The sequence below is a fragment of the Adiantum capillus-veneris genome, chromosome 25, assembly GCF_014529385.1.
Source record: "Adiantum capillus-veneris isolate H3 chromosome 25, ASM1452938v2, whole genome shotgun sequence".
NCBI lineage: Eukaryota > Viridiplantae > Streptophyta > Polypodiopsida > Polypodiales > Pteridaceae > Adiantum > Adiantum capillus-veneris.
Genome location: NC_140955.1, coordinates 133,311,273 through 133,327,598, shown reverse-complemented (window position 1 = coordinate 133,327,598; position 16,326 = coordinate 133,311,273).

Genomic DNA, 16,326 nt, shown 5'->3' with positions numbered 1-16,326 from the left:
ACTCACATGTATCGCCTATGGTACGAGAGCCCTAGAGGTTCCCAGTGTGGGCGCGTTTCCTTGAAAAGCAAAATACCCAAGGCATACAAAATAAGCACACACATCAAAATTGAATCACTGTGAAAAGACTTTGGAGAGTCAAAGAAAAGGTAATCAATCAGGCGATGATTTTTCATGAGAAATTCCTTTTATTGTAGCTTAACTACAAGGTCTTCTAGGTATAGCCTCTAGTCAGCCCTCGAACATGAAATACTTGGCTCTCACGATTAAACAACTTGATTGACCAAGAAAATTAAGAAGCTTACCCATGGTATTAATAGTCGATCTCTAGTGCCTTTCGATCGTTAAATTAGCGACCCCAGACTTATTTAATTTTTTACCTTTACATCTGTTTATGCATTTGATTATATTGCAATTTAATGTTTATTTGCTGACAAATTGTTTAAAATTATGTTACCAATCAATTTGTCTGCCTAAAACTGCATATGCTTTTTAATCGCTTATGAGAATGCAATTACTGTGCCAATGTTGTTTTGATTTTGCAGTGACTGAAGAAGGCTAAGGACATTCATCTCAAATGCTCTTCCACCTCGACGAACGAGCTTCAACTCAATAGCTTCCGAGGACGGAATCTACATCAGGAAGGGGGGCATGTTAACCCTCACGGCTCACAGACACCCTATCACCTACGACGGAGGTTTTTAACCTACGGCGGACATTGTATTATTTATTTGGTAGAGTTAGGTACCGGGGCTTGTCGGTCCAATAGGAAAAGGGTAAGAGTGATCGCCGATGAGAGGCGCACTCTAACTGGAACATTCGAGGGATTAGTTGGCTAAGCATGGGCGCCCAAGTGTGAATGGGGTGAGCTCATATAAAAGTCAACTAAACCTAAAATTCACTCATTCTCTCATTTGTGCAATTGAAGAGTGATCTTGCTCCATCTCCTTCTTCTTCTTCTTCATCTCTTTGTGTGTGTGTGAGAGAGAGAGTGAGAGAGGGAGTGTGTGGGCGATCGAGCATTACGAAGGCACGATGGCGGTGAGGCGGTCGAGCACGGCGTAGTGGCGTCTCCTTCTTCTTCGCGGCGAGGAATCCTCCACGAACCAAGCGTAAGCGGTGAGTGACACACCATCGCCTCTTTGAGCTTACTAGTTTAGGCTTGTTGTGTGCTTGGAGCCATTTGTGGCTCACACACGGTGTATTGGCAAGTTCCTTGCATTGACACGTGCGACATACGTGCACAATATGGATGATCTATGTGTACATTCGTCAATCCGGGATGATCATCTTGAATAGCTCGAAAAGGTATTCAAAAAATGTAGACTTTATAGGATAAGTTTAAATCCTAAAAAGTACACATTTATGGGCAGGCAAGGAAGAATTCTTGGACATATAGTGTCTAAAAATGGCAGAGCTATTGATATGGATAAAATTCATGTTATTGCTTAATTGCCTACACTGACAACAGTTAAAGGGGTTCAAGCTTTCATGGGACATTGTTGATATTATAGATGATTCTTTTACATGTAGGCTATAATTCCAAAACCCATGTAAAGTTTGATTACACTCTTTGAATGGAATGATGAGTACAAAGAATCCTTCATGAAGCTTAAGCAACCTCTCATTGCATCCCCATTATTGAAAGCACCAGATTGGAATAAGATATTCCACATACATGTAGATGCTTCCAATTTTTCCATTAGGCATATACTAGCTCAAGCAGGAGACGAAAGAATTGATTTTCCTATTTCTTATGCTAGTAGACAAATGAATATGGCAGAGAAAAACTATACAACCACCAAAAGAGACGGATTAGGAATGATCTATGCCGTAAAAAAGTATATACATTACCTATTAGCCAACAAATTTGTGTTCTTTGTGGACCACCAAGCCTTATTGTACTTGGTCAACAAGCCATGAAACACAGGAGGAATAGTGAGATGGTTCAACATTCTTTTGGAATTTGATTTTTACTGTAGTTGTGAAAAAGGGCACCACCCACCAAAGAGCAGATCATTTATCAAGGGTTATTTTAGGAGAACCACCAAAGGGAGTAGATGATGATCTACCACATGCATATCTTTTCTCAGTGGAAATGATACCCCAATCGTCCAAAAATATGGTTTCATTGGTGACCATAGATCAAGTGGATTCACAAATATCTCTTCCTATTACACCTGGATTAATTGAGCAATTGGCTATGTATCAATTACTAGCTGTAAGGCTATACAAAAGAAATCGAGATGGAATATTGCTTTTGTGTATTAGTCCTGAGGAGAAAACCCAATACCTAAGTCAAGCACATATTACCATAGTAGGACTTCACTTTGCGAAAGACCAAACTATGTAGCGTATATTGAGACTTGGAGTGTTTTGGCCAACCATGAGGAGTGATGTTCACTCATTTGTAAAAAACTATCTTCAATGCCAAAAACAAGCACCCATACCTCATGTGACATTGTTCCAAATATCACTCGTTCCTAAGTGGAGTAACTATCTAGCTACTTACTTATCAAGCCGAACATTTCAGGAGGATATGAGTAAATGCCGCCAGAGAGCAATTGAAACTGAAGCAAGGGACTATGTTCTTATTGAAAACCAATTGTATCAAAGAGTAAAGGATCAACATTTGCGTCTTTGTGCAAATGAAGACGAATAAATTCCCATTATAGAACACACACATGATGAATTAGCTGGAGGTCACTTTTCTAGTGAAACCTTCGCTAGAGCAATCTTAATGGCAAGCATATGGCGGCCAACACTTTTTGCAGATGTCAAAGAATATATTCAAGGTGTGATGCATGTCAACAAGTAAAAATGCCAACCCTTGTAGATAGCATGCCTTCAAAACCAATGATGGGGGACTATAGCTTTTGCAAAATAGGGCATAGATTTTGTAGGGCAATACAACCACCTGCTTATAGAACCCAAGCTCAATATATCATTGTAGCTATGGACTATTTGACCAAGTGGGCAGAAGCTAAGGCAACCCAAAAGAATGATGCCAGAACCACAGCCTCATTCTTATACAAAATGTATTCACAAGATATGGATTGCCAATAGAAATTTTCAGTGATAGGGGAACTCATTTACTCAATGAGGTAATTGAGTATTCTGCTGAATGAATTTATGGTCATCCATAACAAATCCGCTCTCTATCACCCACAAGCAAATGGACAAACTGAGCACACAAATAAAATTCTCAGCTCGGTATTGACTAAAGTGGTTAGTTCAAGATGGACTAATTGGGAGATGAATCTACATTCCGCTCTATGGGCCTATAGAATTTTATTCAAGACAACTATAAATGCTACACCCTTTAACCTTGTTTATGGTCTTGATGCCATACTACCGATAGAATTTATATTGCCGACACTAAGAGTAGCTAAGGATCTTGAGTGAACTGGACATGAATTTTCAAAGAGGCTTGAAGATTTAGAAAAGCTTGATGATCAAAGGATAACTGTTGTAGCTCACATCTATGCACAAAAGCAAAAACAAAAATATTTTTTTGATTCCCATCTAGTCACAAAAATCTTCAAGAAAGGGGAGTTAGTTTTAGCCTACTTCCTTAAACAACATATTCCTAAGTTTAAAAAAAGAAAATCGGACCATTTATCATTGAAGATGTATCCCCAAGTGGAGCAATTAAGATGCCCACTCTAGATAGTGAACCAATGGCTAATTGGATTAGTGGATGGCGTTTATAGAAGTACAATTTTCCACTAATCAATGAATTGCTAGAAAAGATGCACATAGCGAAGCAAAGAAAGATAAAATGATAGTAGATTATTGATGAAGCTCAAGAGGAATCTTGACTTTGAGTACTCAAAAGGAAAGATGCTCTCAAAAATCAATAAATACCTATTCCCATTAACACTCTGGAACTAAATGAACGACTATGGGAATTACAAAAGGATGCAGTGTCAACAGACGATGAATGGTTAGATGGAATGGACCTTTGCTGAGCAATCATACTACAAATGCATTGGTTGACACATGAGCTCGGGTAAATGCGACTAGTCAGCTATTCCACGTACAAGACCACAACGAATCAGTCTTTGACACATGAGCTCGGGTAAATGCAGTCAGTTATTCCACGTACAAGACCACAATGAATCACTCTTTGACATTGGGAATATCAGCTATCAAAGGATGCAACAAAAATCCAACACCGGCATTGGGAGTAGTCAACTTAAATGTGATAGTACATGGATGTTCATGCCCTCATCAGTTTTTTATGCTTACCAGATGAACACATGAATGAAACAATGATTCTTGGAATCTCATGGATGCGAACGTACAAGGCAGTACCAACTTGGGATACAAATCAACTCAAGCTATCACCTAAAGGCCGACAACTCATTGCTCCAATTGCACCAAGCAAAGAGGAGTGGAAAAGAGGTTACCAACAAAAGAAACCACAAAGCAATCAATCTTTTTCATCCTCTAGACAAGAAAATGCTACAAGTAGCATGCAAAGAAGGTTCCAAAGTTAGAGACACAAAGAAGAGCATCTTTGGGTAGGGAACCTACCACAAGATGAGTTTGGAGGAAAAACGAGCACTTATCTTCTCTGCAAACTGTAAAACCGATGAAGTAGTGGAGAGTTAACTCTCAAAACACTCAACCACAACAATTCATCAATGAAAAACCAAGATACCAGTGGCGAGTTAAACCTCAAAAACCGTCATCATTGATACTGACAGCTCAGGAAATCAACATGCCAAAGCATCCTGACGGTACAATAAAGCAAAGAGCACGCTGGAGAGGGGGAAAGGGGAACACACCTAGAACACAACACAATGCCTCACTATAGCCCAGGGTATACACAACGCCCCAGTCCACTAGATTTCACCTTCAAAACTCGACACTATCTGCAAGAAAACCGCCGCGTGCACACAACCATACGCACACACCCCTTGAAATGCACCAAACAGACTCAGTCTCTTCACTCTACTCAATTCACAGCCTTCCACAACCACACAGTCTCTCTCTACCTCTCTTTGTACAACCAAATTCAGGGGGGCACACATGCCTACACAGACCCGGAACATGCACACAAGCAGAGAAGAGAAGGGGGAAGGGGAAATGACATCCAGAGACAATAGAGAATGGTCCTCTTGCATAAACCACACCATGTACATCCAATCCCATGCCGGCACAACCTCGGCAAAAAGACGATTCCTCAAAGCCTACACAGGCCAAGGAGAATCCTAGCAAAAGGCCACATTGGTCAAAGACCCCAAAAAATAAACGTCTACCTCCTTTTATAGGGTGTGTCTAGGAGACCTAAAAAAATAAAAATGGGTAAGTTCCCATCTCGTGCACTTCACTTGCAGCTTCATTTGGAATTTCCTTGCATTGCTTGCACTTGGCATACTTACCCTTTGGTAACTCTTGCATGGTGCACACATCTATCTATTGTCCGCCCAACTCGGTTGCCCGACTAGACTTGAACTATCCGGCCTCTTTCTCTTGTTTAACCATGAGATGACCCCCTTTGTATTGGACTTATTGATTGGCATCGGCTGCTTCTCTCTCTCTCTCTCTCTCTCTCTCTCTTCTCTCTCTCATCTCTCTCTCTCTCTCTCTCCTCTCTCTCTCTCTCTCCTCTCTCTCTCTCTCTCTCTCTCTCTCTCTCTCTCTGGACCCCTACCCTCCATGAGCAATAGCGACATCGCTGGGGGAGGGGGGGGGGGGGGGGGGTGGTGGGGGGGGGGGGGGGGGGGGGGGGGGGGGGGGGGGGAGGGGGGGGGGGGGGGGGGGGGGGGCATTTTCCTTCAAAAATGGGGGCCACGGGTACTAGCCCATGGTGGGTGCCACATCACCATTTTATAAACTGCCACTGCCGGCCAACAACTCCAGGTGCGCCACCGACCACAACCATCCTAGCACCATCGAGCCCAAATCAACGCCCAACGCCGTCCCGCCATAGCGAGGGAGCTCTCAATCTCACACGCCTTCACATGCCAATAGGGACTCATGGGCCAGGCTAAATACCACAACTCCCAGCCTCCAACTGTCGCATGTGGGGTTAACCCCTTCTGCCACGTGGCAGGCCCAAGCTCACGTCTTCTAAAGCCCTTGAAAAATCCAAAACCCACATTTAAAAAAACTTTTATTTCCCCAATTGTCCTACCTGCTAGTTGTCGACCGCCAATCAGACTGCCGAGCCTCGAAATCCGGCCATAACCTCACTTGTATGACTCCAACTTCCACCTGCTTTGCCACACTTCTCAATTTTTTGAGCCCCGGAACCGAGGCCCCAAAAATGACAAATTTCATCTGCAATCAACTTCGGACAAAGGCACCCAATCTTTCGACTACTGTATCTTTTAGCTCCGGGATTCGTTTGATGTGCACTCAGTTCTTGGTAGCTCTATAGGATGCATACCTTGCTCTAGAACTTGGTTGAGGATCAAAAGATGCCAGATGGCACACCTCCCCATGTGGTCAGTGGGAACCAACCTAGCCCCCCACAAAACTTCAACTGGAAATAAAATGCAATCCGTGGCTCCTATCTGCAATTTGAAAAGACGGGTAGGCTGCATAAATTGAGCACTACACACATGTACCTTGACTTCCACTTGGGCCACCTGTCCCCAAATGCCATGTCCAACAAGAATCTGCAACACGTTGAACCTTCAACCTTCAATAACTTGGGCTTTGTAGCTTGGTTTGATGAGCCATCTGGACCTGCCTCTTCAACACTTCAAGCTCTACAGTCTTGGACCCAAAGACTGCACCTCGCATCCCCTTCACCTGCTCTTCAAATTAGCACCTTTTGGAGCCTTCCTTGGCCTATAAACCACGTCGGTCATACATCTCTGTTGTTCCCTGTCAGCCCATGATCGTTGTTTTTTATGTTACTGTGAAGTCAGTTCTTAGTGTTTTCATCCAGATTAATCAATCATTAGCATGGATGTCCGCCTCTACCAGTATTTCCACCATCAAAAATATTTCAAAAAGCCTATTTTAATGAGGTAAAGCAATCTTTGAGTCACAGCTTTTCTTTAAAAACCAAAAACCCAAACAATAATGATCCGAGATTTTGGTCAACAGACAAAAGATTTTTTTATCACCAGCCTTTTTATCGTCCGGTTATGCTACCATTTAATCATATAGAGAATAAATAGAAATATATTTTGCAACCCCACTCATTCAGGTCAAACGAGGGGCCCATAAATCCCTAAACCAACCATTAGACCAACCCATGTTATGACTACAGCCTGTCATTCCTCTGCAACAGAATGCTCAACTGTTAGTATTTTATTGCTTTACATAGCCTGCAAAATAGAAGTCAGTCGAGGGAAAAACCAGTCCGTTCCTAGACCAATGTCATCCAGCCATTCAAAACACACGCTGTATCGACTAAATAGTATAGATTTGTAAGAGCCAGTCCCAAGGGGTCATGCAACCCTATCCCTATAAATGAAAGAGCATATGTATACAGTCACTCAATGAAGCTAGTGTGAGAAAATGCATCAGCACAAACAACCTCCTAAATCCAGATAGAAAGAATATGAGCATATGCATACATTCACATCCAATCCAATCATTCAATTGGTATTTCTCTCAGGCCAAAAAAAAACCAAAAGCTCCTAGCTAGTACAAATACTCGTATGTAAAATATGGCTTTTAGAAAAACAAATAATTGCCATAGCTACCAGCCAGTAAAAATTAAAGACAAAGAGTATGGATCCGGCACCAGCTAAGACCAACAAAGGCCATTAAACAATTTTCCACATAGAGTGGGGAGCCTTTAAGTCGTTCTGTTCCCAAACCAACTCAATCACCAGAATATGCTTCAGCCCAAAACAACTCATTAGGTCAGTCCATCCTATCCGTCAATCGCTGCAAGACAAACTTAATACTTAAGTTTAAGCATCATAACTGTATATACGAGGCAGCAGTTTAATAAACGAGCAATCCAGTCGGAAAAACCAGTCATCCTATCCAACATACCACTACCAGATAGTGCCTAGAGTCAAGGTAGACCAATCCCAAGAGTTGGCAGCAGTGAATATAACCAGCAAACCAGTCGGCAAAAATAACCCCAAGACTAGCAGAGGATAGCTTACCCTACCATATATCAAACATCAGCAAGGATTCTCACAAAACAACTCATTAGGTCAGTCCAACCTACCCGTCAAAATGCTGCAAGATAGACTTAATATTTAAAAGTAAGCATCATAGCTGTATCATATTAGGCAGCGGTTTAATTCACCAGCAATTAGTCGGAAAAAAACCAGTCATCCTATCCAACATACCATTACCAGATAGTGCCAAGAGTCGAGGTAAGCCAATCCTAAGAGTTGGCAGTCGTGAGTAACACCAGCAAACCAGTCGGCCAAAACCAGCATAGGATAGCTTACCTTACCATATATTTACCAACGGAAAGGATCCTTACATAGTCAACAATCAATCTCAGTCCATCCACTGATTAGACACATCACTACTAGATAATGCCAAGAGTCAAGGTAGATCCAGCCCAACCCCTCAAAATGAGAGAGAAGAGTAGTCCAACAGCCCAAGACTACACCTTGTCTCAAAACCTTACTCCTTAACAGATATATTGAGCCATGCAACAGTCCGAAATCGAAGCTTAAGCTTTTGTAAGATATCTATAGAAAGAAAGATAACTCAGTCTTCAAAATAGCTAGGACATTATAAGAAAGCATACATTACCCCATACCAAACACCGGGCAGGATACAATCCATCCTTTTATTCACCACATTCAGTAGAACACCCGAACAATGTCAACCACTACTCGGATACTAGGCCAGTACAACCTTTTAAACACATTGTATTACCCAACACGATCCAATGAGCTATTGTGAGAAACCCAATCATACCATATCCAAAAAACCATAGAGTGAGCCTTGCTACAGCCCGAACCACGAGCTTCCATGTTCCCCATTAGAGATAGAAAGCATATATTTAATTATTTTGCAAAGTTTAAACCGAAAATGGTGTAAGCAACATCAGTGAATTCCCCAACAGAAAAACCTTCATTTCAAACCGTTATATCAAAGCATACCATGCCCAAAGTGCCATTCAATATTAAAATCACATAGGGTACCTCTGTAGATTCGGCCAGTGACTTCTTGTTAGGATCCATCACCAAAGGACTTGCAGAGATGAAGTCACTCACAATCTCAACAGTATTGAAAAGACAGAAAGGAAACCCAATGTGGAGTGGAAGCTAAGTGAGCTTAGGCTCACCTTATATAGTATGCCAAAGAAATTCCGCAGTCGCATTCAACTGGCCGTGGAGCCCTCTTTGGGGAAGATGGAGAGGCTGGCTGGCAGCGCATTCGATTCCTCCCCCATCCGATGTCGGGCAGTGCTCTGTGCATGCAACCCAAAAACAGTAAGTGGCGCTACCTTTTGCCATTGAAGTCGATATGATGTGCTGTCACGCCTCATTATGCAATGAGATATTTGGTTAGAAAAATGAAGACCCTCAAAAAAGTCCAAGGCGCCCAAGAAGTCTTCTTTTCACACAATAATATCAAGGGGTGAAAGAAACCCCAGGTAGTTACCATGGATGAAGAGTCACCAATCCTTTAGCAGGATACAGAGAGAGAGAGAGAGAGAGAGAGAGAGAGAGAGAGAAAAGGGTCAAAGTAAATCAGAGAGTTACAATGTAGTAGATATGATATCCAGTCCGATCTAGTCTAGTGTTTAGACCAAGCCAGAGATAGGATGTGGTAGATCAAATCCCGTTGATACCTATATATATATATATATAGCTATATAAATATCTCTCTCTCTCTCTCTCTCTCTCTCTCTCTCTCTCTCTCTCTCTCTCTCTCTCTCTCTCTCTCTCTCTCTCTCACTCTCTCTCTCTCTCTCTCTCTCTCTCTCTGTAGTTACCATGGATGAAGAGTCACCAATCCTTTAGCAGGATACAGAGAGAGAGAGAGAGAGAGAGAGAGAGAGAGAGAGAGAAGCATATATATATATATATATATATATATATATATATATATATATATATATATATATATATATATATATATATATATATATATATATATATATATATATATATATATATAGAGAGAGAGAGAGAGAGAGAGAGAGAGAGAGAGAGAGAGAGAGAGAGAGAGAGAGAGAGAGAGAGCAGCCCAATGCCAGTCAAGGCCAATACAAAGGGGGTCATCTCATGGTAAAGCAAGAGAAAGAGGCTGGATAGTGCAAGTCTAGTCGGGCGGCCAAGTTGGGCAGACAATGGACAGATGTGTGCACCATGAAAGAGTTACCAAAGGGGAAGTATGCCAAGTGCAAGCAATGGAAGGAAATTCGAAATGAAGCTGCAAGTGAAGTGCACGAGATGGGAACTTACCCTTTTTTTTTTTTTAGGTCTCCTAGACACATCCCTATAAAAGGAGGTAGACATTCATTTTTTGGGGTCTTTGACCAATGTGTCCCTTTGCCAGGATGCTCCTTGGCCTGTGTAGGCTTTGAGGAATCGTCTTTTTGTCGAGGTTGAGCCGGCATAGGATTGGATGTACATGGTGTGGTTTATGCAAGAGGACCATTCTCTATTGTCTCTCAATGTCATTTCCCCTTCCCCCTTCTCTTCTCTGCTTGTGTGCGTGTGTTTCCGGGTGTGTGTAGGCGTGTGTGCCCCCCCAAAGTTGGTTGTGCAAAGAGAAGTAGAGAGAGGTTGTGTGGTTGTGGAAGGTTGTGAATTGAGCAGAGCGAAGAGACTGAGTATGTCTGGTGCATTGCAAGGGGTGTGTGCGTATGGTTGTGTGCAAGTGGTGGTTTGCTTGCGGGTAGTGTCGAGTTTTGAAGGTGAACTCTAGTGGATTGGGGCACTGTGTATACCCTAGGCTATAGTGAGGCATTGTGTTGTGTTCTGGGTGTGTTCCCCTTTCCCCCTCTCCATCTTCTGGTGCCTCCAAGGAGGAGCTGTTTGATGCTCCAATTTGAGGTTTCAAGCGGTGTTTAGGGTTTAGGTGTTTTAGCGGACAAAGTGGTTGGCTGATGGTCGAGGTGTTTGATGGTCGAGTTTGAAGCTGATAGAGATGGTGGAGCTAGGATTTGGCCCCGTATTTATGGGCCTTGAAGATCTCAAGGATTTGTTAGCAGATTTCGAGTTACGGCTGCTGTCGATGCGTATGTCGAAGAATGCAAAAAGATTGCAGATGATGCCGTTGTTGATGCAAGGACGGGCCAATGTGTGGTTCGATGGTTTAAAGAGTAGTGATCAAGAATCATGGCAAAGATGGCAAAGTCAGTTTCTGGAGCGCTTTTGAGAGGTGATTACATCGAAAGAAGCTGGTGCAAGGCTGAAGGCGGTACACCAAGATGTAAGTAAGGTTTTCTCCATTTTCATTGCACTGTTTGAAGCTTGTTGGAAACAGTTAGAGGTTGCTACTGGGGTCAAAAGCAATCATTAGTTGAATCTATCGAAGCTGCTAGAGTGCTTGCATCCGAGGATCAGAGAAAAGGTGGAAGACAGTGTGGATACCTATGAAGACATGGTCTATCTAGGAAAGATGAAGAGCAAGAAGGTGAAGCGAAAGCTAGAGCTGGGTATGCTAAAGCCAATAGATTATATGCATGTTGTGGAGGTAGCAAAGTGCTCTTTGGTCCAACCAAAGGTGATTCCAATTGTTTGAAATGCAGAACCTGTTGAGTTAAGGCCTACTATTGGTTATGTTCATTGGGGGTTTTCAGTTCGTGATGTGCATGTGCCAAGGGTGGACGAGCTTGTTAACGAGGAGAAGCTCCATGTTGAGGTGAAAAAAGATGTGAAAGTGGTAGCAGATGTGGAGGTTTCGATGCGGGTTGAAGAGGTAAAGCCAGTTCTTGTGAAAAGTCTGCATGAAAAGATAGCGGCATGCAATCAGGTTGCAGATACCGGGGGTTCAGAAGTTGATGAAGAAAGTGAGCAAAGCTGTGAAGATGGTCAAGCTTTTGTGGAGCAAGAAGTGGATGAAGATGTTGATACGGAATCAATATATGATGTCGATGATGATGAAGATACAAGCGCGAGTGGCTGGGAGACAAGCAAGGAGAATAGAGCGGCTGAGTCCACACTATGGCGAGGAGACGGAGTCTGATGAGTCTAAGCTCGTAAAGGTAAAGCTGCCCTCTTATGTATTTGATGATATGGTAGTATCCCATGTGCAAGAAGAGCAAGGAATAGATCAAGCCGATGTGCATGATGAAGACCAAATGGAGCGGTCTAGGCCTACAGATGATGATATGCAGGTAAAGGTCGTGTGTGGTGCCATGCTAGCGTCCATGCTGATGAAATTAGCATTGGAATATGCGATGGTGGTGCAACAGGTACAAAATCTTGCATGGAGAGATAAAGCAGCCATGCCTATGGAGTAAATCAAGGTGAATGCAAAAGGGGACAAGTTTCCGTGGCGGAGCATGATGTAGCGGTAGAAAAGGTGATTGAAGAGTAGGAGGTTGAAGCTGAAGAGCAAGAGGTGTTGATCGACCTTGAAGGGCCGATTGACGAGGAAGGGCTCGATGATGCTGGAATTGAGTGTGTGGCTGAAGAGGAGGTTGTGATTCCAAAGATGGAGGAGATTTTGATGTGGCAGACATGTCAAGAGGCGGAGAAATGAGAATCCCAGGCAGTGGCTTTGCTTCCATTGAAGGTATGTAACCTATGGTTGATGAAAATGATGATAGATATAGCTATGCGGTGGTTGACTCACCAGGTGCAGGGTTCTATGGTGAAGTCCTCCACTTTATTTGGTTAGGAGGGAGGGTCAGACATGTGTTGGAGCTCGGTGTTAGGTACATGTTTTTCTGATGGTGATATGCTTGATGCTGCTTGGTATGGAGTGGATGCTTGTTTGCTAAGGGATGCATGGAGTGTTGAAGGTAGGCTATGGGCAGCCTACACACATGAGGGTCTAGGTGTTGTGGTACGGCACTATGGTGAGTAGTTATAGATGGATGAAGGATATCCACGGTAGGTATTTGATCCAGGCAGAAGCTATATGATGCAGGGGGTTGGGGCAACCCACTTGAAGGTTTGGCAGTAGGATGCAATAAAATTGTGTACATATGGTTTTGGTTTTCTCATAGTGTGTGCCAGGTTTTGCAGTTAGAAGTGGAATAAAGCTCTTATGTGGTTGAGAATAAATGCTCAATTAGGGGATTGGCAATGATGGTACAGCCAAAGTGTGTCAACCATAGAAGATGGCATGGGCAGATATGTGCAGGATAGTAGAAGCATGGCAAAGAGCTAGAGCAACTAGGAAGATCATGGGCTGACAGGGAACAACAGAGATGTATGACCGACGTGGTTTATAGGCCAAGGAAGGCTCCAAAAGGTGCTAATTTGAAGAGCAGGTGAAGGGGATGCGAGGTGCAGTCTTTGGGTCCAAGACTGTAGAGCTTGAAGTGTTGAAGAGGCAGGTCCAGATGGCTCATCAAACCAAGCTACAAAGCCCAAGTTATTGAAGGTTGAAGGTTCAACGTGTTGCAGATTCTTGTTGGACATGGCATTTGGGGACAGGTGGCCCAAGTGGAAGTCAAGGTACATGTGTGTAGTGCTCAATTTATGCAGCCTACCCGTCTTTTCAAATTGCAGATAGGAGCCACGGATTGCATTTTATTTCCAGTTGAAGTTTTGTGGGGGGCTAGGTTGGTTCCCACTGACCACATGGGGAGGTGTGCCATCTGGCATCTTTTGATCCTCAACCAAGTTCTAGAGCAAGGTATGCATCCTATAGAGCTACCAAGAACTGAGTGCACATCAAACGAATCCCGGAGCTAAAAGATACAGTAGTCGAAAGATTGGGTGCCTTTGTCCGAAGTTGATTGCAGATGAAATTTGTCATTTTTGGGGCCTCGGTTCCGGGGCTCAAAAAATTGAGAAGTGTGGCAAAGCAGGTGGAAGTTGGAGTCATACAAGTGAGGTTATGGCCGGATTTCGAGGCTCGGCAGTCTGATTGGCGGTCGACAACTAGCAGGTAGGACAATTGGGGAAATAAAAGTTTTTTTAAATGTGGGTTTTGGATTTTTCAAGGGCTTTAGAAGACGTGAGCTTGGGCCTGCCACGTGGCAGAAGGGGTTAACCCCACATGCGACAGTTGGAGGCTGGGAGTTGTGGTATTTAGCCTGGCCCATGAGTCCCTATTGGCATGTGAAGGCGTGTGAGATTGAGAGCTCCCTCGCTATGGCGGGACGGCGTTGGGCGTTGATTTGGGCTCGATGGTGCTAGGATGGTTGTGGTCGGTGGCGCACCTGGAGTTGTTGGCCGGCAGTGGCAGTTTATAAAATGGTGATGTGGCACCCACCATGGGCTAGTACCCGTGGCCCCCATTTTTGAAGGAAAATGCCCCCTCCCCCCCCCCCCCCCCCCCCTCCCCCCAGCGATGTCGCTATTGCTCATGGAGGGTAGGGGTCCAGAGAGAGAGAGAGAGAGAGAGAGAGAGAGAGAGAGAGAGAGAGAGAGAGAGAGAGAGAGAGAGAGAGAGAGAGAGAGAGAGAGAGAGAGAGAGAGAGAGAGAGAGAGAAGCAGCCCGATGCCAATCAATAAGTCCAATACAAAGGGGGTCATCTCATGGTAAAACAAGAGAAAGAGGCCGGATAGTTCAAGTCTAGTCGGGCAACCGAGTTGGGCGGACAATAGATAGATGTGTGCACCATGCAAGAGTTACCAAAGGGTAAGTATGCCAAGTGCAAGCAATGCAAGGAAATTCCAAATGAAGCTGCAAGTGAAGTGCACGAGATGGGAACTTACCCATTTTTATTTTTTTAGGTCTCCTAGACACACCCCTATAAAAGGAGGTAGACGTTTATTTTTTGGGGTCTTTGACCAATGTGGCCTTTTGCTAGGATTCTCCTTGGCCTGTGTAGGCTTTGAGGAATCGTCTTTTTGCCGAGGTTGTGCCGGCATGGGATTGGATGTACATGGTGTGGTTTATGCAAGAGGACCATTCTCTATTGTCTCTGGATGTCATTTCCCCTTCCCCCTTCTCTTCTCTGCTTGTGTGCATGTTCCCGGGTCTGTGTAGGCATGTGTGCCCCCCTGAATTTGGTTGTACAAAGAGAGGTAGAGAGAGACTGTGTGGTTGTGGAAGGCTGTGAATTGAGTAGAGTGAAGAGACTGAGTCTGTTTGGTGCATTTCAAGGGGTGTGTGCGTATGGTTGTGTGCACGCGGCGGTTTTCTTGCAGATAGTGTCGAGTTTTGAAGGTGAAATCTAGTGGACTGGGGCGTTGTGTATACCCTGGGCTATAGTGAGGCATTGTGTTGTGTTCTAGGTGTGTTCCCCTTTCCCCCTCTCCAGCGTGCTCTTTGCTTTATTGTACCGTCAGGATGCTTTGGCATGTTGATTTCCTGAGCTGTCAGTATCAATGATGACGGTTTTTGAGGTTTAACTCGCCACTGGTATCTTGGTTTTTCATTGATGAATTGTTGTGGTTGAGTGTTTTGAGAGTTAACTCTCCACTACTTCATCGGTTTTACAGTTTGCAGAGAAGATAAGTGCTCGTTTTTCCTCCAAACTCATCTTGTGGTAGGTTCCCTACCCAAAGATGCTCTTCTTTGTGTCTCTAACTTTGGAACCTTCTTTGCATGCTACTTGTAGCATTTTCTTGTCTAGAGGATGAAAAAGATTGATTGCTTTGTGGTTTCTTTTGTTGGTAACCTCTTTTCCACTCCTCTTTGCTTGGTGCAATTGGAGCAATGAGTTGTCGGCCTTTAGGTGATAGCTTGAGTTGATTTGTATCCCAAGTTGGTACTGCCTTGTACGTTCGCATCCATGAGATTCCAAGAATCATTGTTTCATTCATGTGTTCATCTGGTAAGCATAAAAAACTGATGAGGGCATGAACATCCATGTACTATCACATTTAAGTTGACTACTCCCAATGCCGGTGTTGGATTTTTGTTGCATCCTTTGATAGCTGATATTCCCAATGTCAAAGAGTGATTCATTGTGGTCTTGTACGTGGAATAACTGACTGCATTTACCCGAGCTCATGTGTCAAAGACTGATTCGTTGTGGTCTTGTACGTGGAATAGCTGACTAGTCGCATTTACCCGAGCTCATGTGTCAACCAATGCATTTGTAGTATGATTGCTCAGCAAAGGTCCATTCCATCTAACCATTCATCGTCTGTTGACACTGCATCCTTTTGTAATTCCCATAGTCGTTCATTTAGTTCCAGAGTGTTAATGGGAATAGGTATTTATTGATTTTTGAGAGCATCTTTCCTTTTGAGTACTCAAAGTCAAGATTCCTCTTGAGCTTCATCAATAATCTACTATCATTTTATCTTTCTTTGCTTCGCTATGTGCATCTTTTCTAGCAATTCATTGATTAGT